This window comes from Choloepus didactylus, chromosome 3 (assembly GCF_015220235.1).
Source record: "Choloepus didactylus isolate mChoDid1 chromosome 3, mChoDid1.pri, whole genome shotgun sequence".
Taxonomy (NCBI): Eukaryota; Metazoa; Chordata; class Mammalia; order Pilosa; family Megalonychidae; genus Choloepus; species Choloepus didactylus.
Genome location: NC_051309.1, coordinates 151,007,920 through 151,019,211, shown reverse-complemented (window position 1 = coordinate 151,019,211; position 11,292 = coordinate 151,007,920).

The following is an 11,292-nucleotide window of genomic DNA, read 5'->3' as shown; positions in this document are numbered from 1 at the left end:
TTAAAAGAAAAATAAGAAAAGTGGCAGAGTAGGAATTTTTACAGATCACTCTTCCCATCAGAAAAATGAATGAGCTGGAGAAAAAGATTGGAATTAACTAGGTGGTAACCCTGGAACCACAACATATACTTAGAACAACCACAGTAGTCCTGGGTGAAGGGAGAGGCTGTCAGAGTTCTCAGCTTCTGTAAATTAAGGCTCACCATCCAGTGAACAGCCCCATTCCTCAGCCCTTTAGAAGTGGATGTGGAAACAGCAGTGGCTACAAAAATGTGGTCTAGATTCTGGTAGTGGCCAGTGAGGGGCAGAGAAGGCAGAGAAAACCTTGTCCTCTAAAAGTTGGGTTTGGAAATTGAGGTTGAACTGGCAGATGTCTGAGGGATCAACATGGATGCTATCCTAAATTTTGGCACTCTCAGCAACACTAGCTTGCAGTTTTCATCCACTACTGACCTGGATGTGGCTAGTCAGTGCACCCTTTCTTTTTAGTGGTTTTTTGATCTGGCAAATCCCTGAAAAGTGGATGCATGTTTTTGACCTTTTCTGCACAGTAATTTCTAGCCTCCCATCAGAATCCATCATGTTGTTAAGAGCCAGTGGACCTTTTTGATTGGTTTTCTTTCTTCTGTGTGTGTGTGTATTTCTTGATATGGTGGATCACTGAGGGACCAGCGCCAATGCTAGCCTCAGTTTCAGCCCTCTTTGCAGCAGGAGCTTCTGGACTTCCACTGGCATCTACTAAGAGACTTGGAGAAAGTGTCCACCTTTCTTTTTGAATGGGTGTTCTGGTTTGCTAGAGCTGCTATTATGCAAAATACCAGAAATGGATTGGGTTTTATAAAGCAGGTTTATTAGGTTACAAATTTACAATTCTAAGGCCATAAAAGTGTCCAAACCAAGGCATCAACAAGAGGATTCCTTCACTGAAGTAAGGCTAATGGCATCTGGAACACCTCTGTTGGCTGGGAAGGCATGTGGCTGGTGTCTGCTGGTCATTCGCTCCCTGGTTCTGGTTTCAAAATGGCTTTCTCCAAAATGCCTTTGGGCTTGTCTCTCTTAGCTTCTCTCAGCTCTCTGCTTGGTTCTCCTGGGGTGTTTCTCTCTAAGCATTTGGGACTCCTCTCTTAGCTTCTCTGGGGCAAACTCAAGACTTCATCTCTTAGCTTAGCATCTCCAAATGTCCTTCTGTCTGCATCTCCCAGCATCTCTAAGCATCTGTGTCAGCTCTTAGCTTCTCCCAGGGGCAAACTCTGGATTGCGTATCTTAGCTTCTCTCCAAATGTCTCTCTTGACTTCTCTGAGCTCCTTCTTTCCATGAACTCTCTTAAAGGATTCCAATAAACTAATGAAGACCCATCCTGAATAAGTGAGTTCACGCATCCATGAAAATAATTTAATCAAAGGCCTCACCCACAGTTGGGTGGGTCACATCTCTACGAAAGCATTCCATCAAAAGGTCCCACCCCAAAACATTGAATTTAGAGATCATGGCTGTTTTTTAACAGGATAAAGGTCATTTATGAAAACCCCAAAGCCAACATACTCAATGGTGGAAAACTGAAAGCATCCCCTCTAACATCAGGAATAATACAAGGCTGCCCACTTTCACCACTGCTACTCAATATAGTGCTAGAAGTTCTTGCCAGAGCAATTAGGAAAGAAAAAGAAATAAAAGATATCCAAATTGGAAAGGAAAAAGTAAAATTATCTCTACTTACAGATAACATAATCTTGTATGCTGAAAATCCAAAGGAATCCACAAGAACACTATCATACCTAATACACAAATTCAGCAAAGTGGCAGGCTACAAGATTAATATCCCACATCAATTTTGTTTCTATACATTATCAGTGAACAACCCAGTGAAGAAATTAAGAAAACAATTCCATTTGCAAAAAGATGCTTCTCAGTACCAAAATCTGTTTCGGCTTGCTAAAGCTACCAGAATGCACTATATCAGAAATCAGTTGGCTTTACAATGGGGATTTATTAATTTACAATTTACAGTTCTTATGCCATGAAAATGTCCCAATTAAGGCATTAAAAAGATGATCCCTGGACTCTGAAGAAAGGCCACCGGCATCTGGTGTACCTCTTTCACTTGGGAAGGCACATAGCTGACGTCTGCTGGTTTTTCTTTCTCAGGTTTCATTGCTTTCAGCTTCTAGCTTCATTGCCTCCCTCTGTTGGCTCCTCTGGGGGTTTTCTCTCCAAGCTCTCTGGGTGTTTCTCTATCTGAGCTCTCTCTGCTTTTTTCCTGCATTTTATTCTCATAAAGGACTCTGGTAAAGGATTAAGACCCACCTTGAATTGGGTGGGTCACATCTCAATTGAAGCAACCTAATCAAAAGATCACACCTATAATAGGTCTGAACCCACAAGAATGGATTAAAAGAACATGGCCTTTTCTTGTGTACATAACAGCTGCAAACTAGCACAACATCTAAAAGAATAAAATATCTATGAATAAATTTAACTAAAGATGTTAAAAAAACATGGACACTGAAAACTATAATACATTGCTGAAAGAAATTAAGGAAGACCCAAATAAATGGCAAGATATCCACATTCATGGATTGGAAGAATGAACACTAGTAAGATGTCAATACTACCCAAAGTGATCTACAGATCCAACATAGGCCCTATAAAAATTCCAGCAGGCATTCCATTTGCAGAAATGGAAAAACCTGTCCTCAAATCCATATGGAAATGCAAGGGGCACTGAATAGCCTCAAAAATTTTGAAAAAGGTGAACTATGTTTAGGACTTTCACTTCCTGATTTCAAAATGTACTACAAACCAAAACAATAAAAAACAGTGTGGTAGTGACATAAAGAGACAAATAGACAATGTAATAGAAGTAAACATACAGAAACAGACTCCCCTTTTGTCAACAGTTAACTCTTGAGAAAGGTTCCAAGAGCATGTAACGGAGAGAAAAGAGTCTTTTCAAAAAGCAGTGTTGCAAAACTGGATATCCATAAGCAGAAGAATAAAGTTGGCTCCCTACCTCAAACCATATGCAAAATTTAACTTAATGTGAATCAAGAACCTAAATGTAAGGGCTAAAACCATAAAACACTTAGAAGATAACATATGGGCAAATACTCAAGACCCGGGATTCAGCAGAAGATTTTTAGATACGACACCAAAAACACAAGTAACAAAATAAAGAAATTATACATTTGACTTCATCAAAATTAAACATATTTGTGCATCAGAGTACATTCTGAAGTATTTTAATTCCCCAGCTGCTAAAACAAATACCATACAATTACAACAAGTTGCTTAAACAATAGGGATTTATTGGCTCACAGTTTTGAGTCTAGAAGAAGTCCAGAATCAAGATGTCAACAAGGTTATGCTTTCTCCCAGAATCCTGTGGTGTTCCGGGGTTGACTTCAGGAATCCCTGACCTTTATCTCTTCCATCACACGGCAATGCACATGATAGCATCTTTACCTTTCTTTTCTGAGTTCTCTTGACTTCCAGCTTCTGGCTGCTCCCAGGTGCTTCTCTCTTTATGGCCTTCTCTATAAAGCCTGAAATAATAAAACTAAGACCCAGCCTGAATTCAGCTGAGCCACACCTTAACTGAAGTTACTTCATCAAAAGGACTATTTACAATGGGAACATCCACAGGAATGAATTAAGATTAAAAACAAATTTCTCTGGTGTACACAACTCCAAGCCACCTCATCTAGAAAGTGAAAAGACAACCTAGAGAATGGGAGAAAATAGTTGCAAGCCACAAATCTAATAAGTGGTTAATGTGCAGAAATTATAAAGAACATTATAATGCAAAAACAAAAAGATAAAAATGAGCAAAGGACTTGAACAGAAAGTTTTCCAAAAAGGATATACAAATGGATAACATGCATATGAAAAGATGCTCAACACATTAGCCATTAGGAATATGTAAACCAAAAGTATGATGAGAAACCACTTCACACCCACAATGATGGCTATTATTAAAAAAAAAAAAAAAAGGTAAGTGTTGGAGGGGATGTTGAGAAATTGGAACTCCACTGAATTGCTGGTAGGAAAGTAAAATTGTGTAGCCACTGTAGAAAGCATTATGGGATTTGATCAAAATGTTAAAGATAGAATTACCACATGACTCAGAAATTCCACTCCTATATCTAATGAAATGGAAAACATAACAGGGTCTCCAACAAATACCTCCAATCCAAAGCTCATTGTAGTGCTATTCACAATAGTCGAAAGGTGAAAACAACCCAGTGCCCATCCAAAAATGAATGGATAAACAAAATGTGGTACACAAACATAACAGTATGTTACTTGGCCACAAGAAGCAGTGGAGTTCTGAGAAAATCTGCAACATGGGTAAGCCTTAAAAACATTATGTTGAGTGAAATAAGCAAGGTGCATAAGGACACATATCACTTATATAAGATATCTAGAAATTGCAAAGTTGCTGAGGAAGAAAGTAAATTAGAGGCTACCAGAGAGTGGGGTAAATGGGAAAGAGAGAGTTTTTGCTCAGTGGGTATAGTGTTTGTGAATAAAAATTAATTTAAGGAAAAGAAGCTAAAATTGTGTAGTAACAACAGGCAGATATGAGCCAAGAAGAGTTGGAAATCCTGGAAATGAGGTAGTCATCCACTGGGTAATATTTCTAGACTGGACACAGTCAAGAAGAGAATTAATGAATTGGATACTGGTTCTGAGAATTGACGCAAAACATAGTAGAGTGAGATAAAGAGAAGAAAAATCAACTTGTGTCTAAGTCAGAGGTCAGCAAACATAGCCTATAGACCAAATCTGGCCTACAGGTTGTTCTTGCAAAAAAAGCTTTACTGAAACACAGTCACAGTCATTCATTTACAGATCATCTATGGCTGCTCTGTTCTATAATGCAGAGCTAAATAGTTGCAAAGAAGACTGAATAGCCTGCAAAGAAAGCATAAAATATTTATAAATTGCCCTGTATAGAAAAAAATGCTGACATAAGATCTAGGTAGTATTTCCAGAAGGAGAGAACAGAGAGAATGGGAGAAAATAGTTGCAAGCCATAAATCTAATAAGTGGTTATTGTGCAGAAATTTTAATTATTTGAATAGATAATTTCAATATATTTTCACTTTAACAAATGCTGTTAGTCCTCAGAACAAAATAGTACTCCAAGGGTCAAACTGGATAAGAAATTACAGATCTAGTTATACAATAATAAATCTACCAAATATGTGGGATTATTTTAAAAATGTTAAAAGTCATAAGAGAAAAAATAGACTAAATATAAAGGAATGCCAATTAAATTTACAGCAGTCTTCTAATTATTAACAATAAATTTTAGACAATAATGGAGAAATGTTTTTAAAAGTACTAAGAGAAAGTGTGTAGAAACTGATACCAAGCTAAACTATCATTCAGGAAAAATCTAAAGGATCCTATCAAGAAGAAAAGCAAACAGAGAGAAAATCAGGAAGCACAGAAAATATGATAAGCAAAATAATTTGTAATATATATTAACCATTAGAAGCGTAAAGATTTTTTGAGGGAAAAAAGTAAATGAATAATAGGGAAGGGTGGGAGTATGAGATGTTTTGGGTGTTCTTTTTTACTTTAATTTTTATTCTTAATCTTTTTTCTGTGGTAATACAAATGTTCAAATATTGATTGTAGTGATGAATGCACAACTATATAATGGTACTGTGAACAATTGATTGTATACTGTGGATGATCGTATGGCTTGTGAATATATCTCAATAAAATTGAATTAAAGAAAAACAAAAAAGTGTAAAGATTCTTAATCCAAAAAAATGTAACTAAATTTCAAGATAGTAGTAATAAGGAAAGTGGAGGAAAGAGAGTGCATTGAGTAATGAAGATGTGTTTTTTCCTTATTCAGGGAGAAGGATAGAGATGTCGTGCAAATTTCAGCAATGTTGGTAAAATATTTATGTAAAAACATCTGTAAAAATGGTACACATAATCACTTAAAGAATAGAAATACATTTTCTAGTTTCAAAATGAGCAGAAAAGAAGAACAGAAAAAATGTAAGGAATCTTTGCAGACTAACAAAGACTGATGTTAGGAAAAGGAGACCACAAATTAGCTATGATTTAGGAGTTGGACAGGATCATTTGTTCATTTTCTTTCAGCTCCACTATTGTGCTTCTGTGCACCACTCTGTGTCACTGAGGGCTGGAAGTCTGAAGACTCCTTTTCCTGGATTTCTTTGCCCGTTGGCTTCTGTTTGGCTCTAACGATGGAGACACTGGCAGATGATTGGAAGACGGGAGGAAGGAAAAAGCCAAACCCCCATCTTTTAGGCTTCAGCTTCAGTCATAAAGGGTGATACTGAGCACCGCAGTTCCTGATCAGGCAGAATGTTTCCAGCAGGAGCACAGGTTTTGTGGGCTATAGCAAAGCAGAAGTAGCAGCAAGTGTTTCATCAACCCTGGCATCCATCTTTGGCAGCGACAACTGCACATAATTTTGGGTCCCAGGATTTCTGCAGTATCAACAAGAGAATAGTCCCTTTGACTTCTTCAAAGCAGCTTCAGTAGAGCATCCAAACATCTGAAGTGGGATTATAGCAACTTCAGCTTGGCAGAGAGTTCTGGGTAATGCCATTTTCCTTTCTGCTATGCAGTCAAGGGCAGTGGTAGTTTACTACAGATAGAAATCATGAAATTTTACATTTTCCCTCTGATTACTCCCATCCTACTAACCCTTTTATAACTTATTCCCTATATTAAATTTCTTCCAATTGTGGTTTCTGTTTTCCTGACTGGGCAAAGTACAGTAAAACATTACAGCACAGAAGTATGTAAATAAAACCAGTTGTTCTTTTATCTTTCCTTGCACATATACTCATATTTAATTTAATTTATTTGATTTTAATTTAATTTTAATGTAGAATTTTGTATTTTTAAATACTACATGTATAGAATAAATCATTCCTTGATTTAATACATGGGGAATACAAATGTATAAATACATACACCATCAAATATATCTCAAATCAAAATAAGAATATTAAATAAAGGGATAAATATTAAATTTCCTATTTTATATATCTATATATTAAAGTATACTAAGTCTTTCTTGAATTTAACATATATTGTATAAATAATAACATCACTTAAATCAAGATAGGAAGCACATGATAAGTGAATGCAAATTTCTTTCTCCTAAATGTTCTTCATTTGGCACACACAGAGAAAAACTATCATTATACTTTCAGACTAGAAAATCTGTTCTAATGCTGTTCATTAGAATCCAAGTTAAACATTTTGATTTTTTATGACTTGTCACAAGGAACCCATTAACAAATATTGTATTTCCTGATTGTTTGAACTATGATAGCTTGTTTCTCCATTGGGTTTCTAGAGTTTATGAGGTGATTCATTATGCATACTTATGAGTTTTTCATATAATTACAGAGAGAAATATAATACATATGAAGAATTAAAACATAATTTTAGTTTATGAACGTTAACTCTAGTGACTCCTGGGATACACCAAGAGAGAAACATACCAGATTATGATATGGTGCTGTTAGAGGACAGGTTCATCAATTTTTTTTTTTTTTTTGTATTTAACACCTTTATTGAGTTATAATTTTCATGCCATAAAATTCACCCATTTTAATATACAGTTCAATGAAAAATTATAGAGTTGTGTAAGCAGCACCAAAATCCAGTTGTAGAACACTTCCCTCACCCCTCAAAACTTCCCTTTTGCAGTCCATCCCTGCTCCCTGCTCCTACCCCTAACCACAGGCAACCACCAATTTGTTCTCTGTCATTATAGTTTTGCCTTTTTGTGGTAGAGAGACCCTCAGGTGGTTTTCATGATTCCTACCCTCTGGTGTTCATGTCTTGGTGTAATCCCCTGCCCTTGACATTGGATGGGACCTGTGACTTGCTTTTATAGAGAAGTTACAGAAAAATATTGCATAAAATATAGGATTCCCATATACCACCCTATTATTAACATTTTGCATTTGTATGGTACATTTGTTACAACTGTTGAAAGCACATTTTATAATTTTATACTTTTAACTATAGTCCATGGTTTAACTTAGGGTGTGACTTGCTTTTAACCAATGAAATATGTCAAAAGTGATGAGATGTCATTTCCATGATTGTGTTACATTATATGACAAAGGTGATGGGATATCATTCCAGTGACTGTGTTACATTATATTGCATTGTTGTTTTGCTAGCAGATTCTCCTGCTGTCCTTGAAGAATCAAACTGCCATGTTGTGAAGTGCCTGTAGAGAGGGCCACACAATAGCAACTTTGGACATTAGACAGCAGCCTCTCAGTTCTGCAGTCTCAGAGATGACTTCTACTAATAACCTGAGGGAAATTGGAAGGAGATCTTTCTTCTGCTGCTCTATCAAAAAACTGGATTGCAGCCTGGAGGACCAGTTTTTACTGCAGTTTCTCAATCTCTCTCCCACTCTTCCCTGGATGCTGTATAAAGTGCTCCCTTGGCCTCTGGAGCCCCAGAACAGTTTGTTTCAAAGAGTTTCTGCCTGTCCACCAGCAGTTTTTGAAGGATGACTGGATCCTGGAGCTCCGTACTCCACCATCCCTAGAGTTTCTGCTCATCTGGTTTTGTGCATTCTGGTGCACTCCTCTATCTAGGAAAGTTTCCCATATTTTCAGAGTGAATTGTTATATGGTATGTCATGGGAACACAGTATCAGACACAACAAAGATTTTCAACAAATGACCACTTTATCAGTTCACAGCACAGAGGATCTAAAAGGGCTGGGAAAGAGGTCCCATCATGCTAGTGTCCCTGGGAGGTTGACTGCTCAGGTCAGGTTCAGTGAATGGTGGCTCTACATGCTCCAATTGGCAGCAGAGGAGAGGGGTACCTGTGCTGCCCAAGGTTTCAGTATTTACACAATCCAGGTGGAGGGATCCTCATAGTTTGTCTTAGTCAATGTAATATAACAGAAAATGAAAACGGATTCTGGACACAAGCTGCCTGGCCTCAACTCCTGGTTGCTTCACCACCCATGTGGTTTTGGTATTCTGCTTAACTTCTTTGTACCTCAGTATCTGCATTTGTTAAATGTTGTGACTATAAAATGGGTAACACATGCAAAGTACTTAACAAAGTACATGCTAAAGTATCAGAAACACTCTCCAATGGTACATTACCACATTAGGATTCTTATGGCTAGAATAGAAAGAAAAATATAGTCAATGTTGACCTTTTGGCCTTCAAAATATGCTCTTGAAGTCCATTTCAGAGATTATATTATTGAAGTCTGGACTTTCAATGGCAAAGAACAAACACTTGAAAACAGAAAAGAGTTTTCTTAATTCCAAAATCTTCTCTTTAATAACTCAGGAACAAAGGTTGGAGAATTGACCACAAGATTTAATTATAAACTATCAAGCAGGAAGGATGATTTAGGGGCATTTTTCTGCTGACCAGGTGTGATGGTTTGAATGTATTATGTCCTCCAAAACACCATTATCTTTGATGTAATCTTGTGTGGGTAGACATATCAGTGTTGATAAGATTGTAAATCTTTGAGTGTTTCCATGGAGATGCACCCCACCCAACTGTGGGTGATGACTCTGATTGGATAATTTCCATGGAGGTGTTACCCCACTAGTGCCTGCGTGGGTTTGAACCCTACTCTCGGTTCCAAAATCTGTTCCAGTTTGCTAATGCTGCCAGAGTGCAAAACACCAGAAATGGATCGGCTTTTATAAAAGGGTTTATTTGGTTACACAGTTACAGTCTTAAGGCCATAAAGTATCCCAGGTAATGCATCAACAATCAGGTATCTTCACTGGAGGATGGCCAATGGCATCCCGAAAACCTCTGTTAGCTGGGAAGGCACATGGCTGGCATCTGCTCCAAAGTTCTGGGTTCAAAATGGCTTTCTCCCAGGACATTCCTCTCTAGGTCACAGCTCCTCTTCAAAATGTCACTCTCAGTTGCTCTTGGGGCGTTTGTCCTCTCTTAGCTTCTCCAGAGCAAGAGTCTGCTTTCAACTGCCATCTTCAAACTATCTCTCATCTGCAGCTTCTCTCTCAACTCCTGCATTCTTCAAAGTGTCCCTCTTGGCTGTAGGTCCTCTTCAAAACATCACTCTCAGTTGCTCTTCAAAATGTCACTCACAGGTGCACTGAGTTTCTTCTGTTTGTCAGCTCATTTATATGGCTCCAGTGATTTAATTTAGGCCCACCCTGAATGGGTGAGGTAACACCTCCAAGGAAATTATCCAATCAGAGTCATCACTCACAGTTGGGTGGGGCACATAACCATGGAAACACTCAAAGGATTCCCATCTAATCAGCACTAAAATGTCTGTCCCACAAGATTGCATCAAAGAATATGACTTTTTCTGGGGGACATAATATATTCAAACTGGCACAGTGGTTCTAAATTAAATCACTGGAGTCATATAAATGAGCTGACAAACAGAAGGAACTCAGTGCAGCTGAGAGTGACATTTTGAAAAGGAGCTACAGCCAAAAGGGACACTTTGAAGAATGCACTGGAACTGAGAGAGGAGCTTCAGCTTACAGAGACATTTTGGAGATGGCCTTTGAAAGCAGACTTTTGCTCTGGAGAAGCTAAGAGAGGAAAAACGCCCCAAGAGCAACTAAGAGTGACATTTTTGAGGAACTGCAGCCAAGAGAGGAACATCCTGGGAGAAAGCCATTTTGAAACCAGAACTTGGAGCAGACGCCAGCCACATGCCTTCCCAGCTAACAGAGGTTTTCTGGACACCATTGGCCATCCTCCAGTTAGGGTACCCAATTGTTGATGTGTTACCTCGGACACTTTATGGCCTTAAGACTGTAACTATGTAACCAAATTAACCCCCTTTATAAAAGCCAATCCATTTCCTGTGTTTTGCATTCTGGCAGCATTAGCAAACTAGAACACCAGGGTTAGATGAAAACCTAAAAGCAAGAGGGAGAAGAGTGCATTGAGGCTTCAATGTGGATGATACTGTCATATTTTTGGTAATTTCAGGGAGTAGCAGCAAGTCCTCTATTCGCATCTGGAACACTGGGGAGCAAAGCTTTATAATGCTCCTCAAATGTGGTATTCAGGGATTTTATATGAAGGTGATACATTTTCAGCCAGAAAGAGGATGTGGGATGGTGGCTCCCACTGCATCCCAGAGTTCTCTAATACCTGGTGTGGAAAAAATCAAGAAATTGCTGCATGACCTCATGGAGAACATGGAATTACAAAGAAGGCTGATGTGTCATACTGGGGCCTGGGATTTAGCGGATAGACATCAAGGCAATGATAGGGCTCTGGTCATC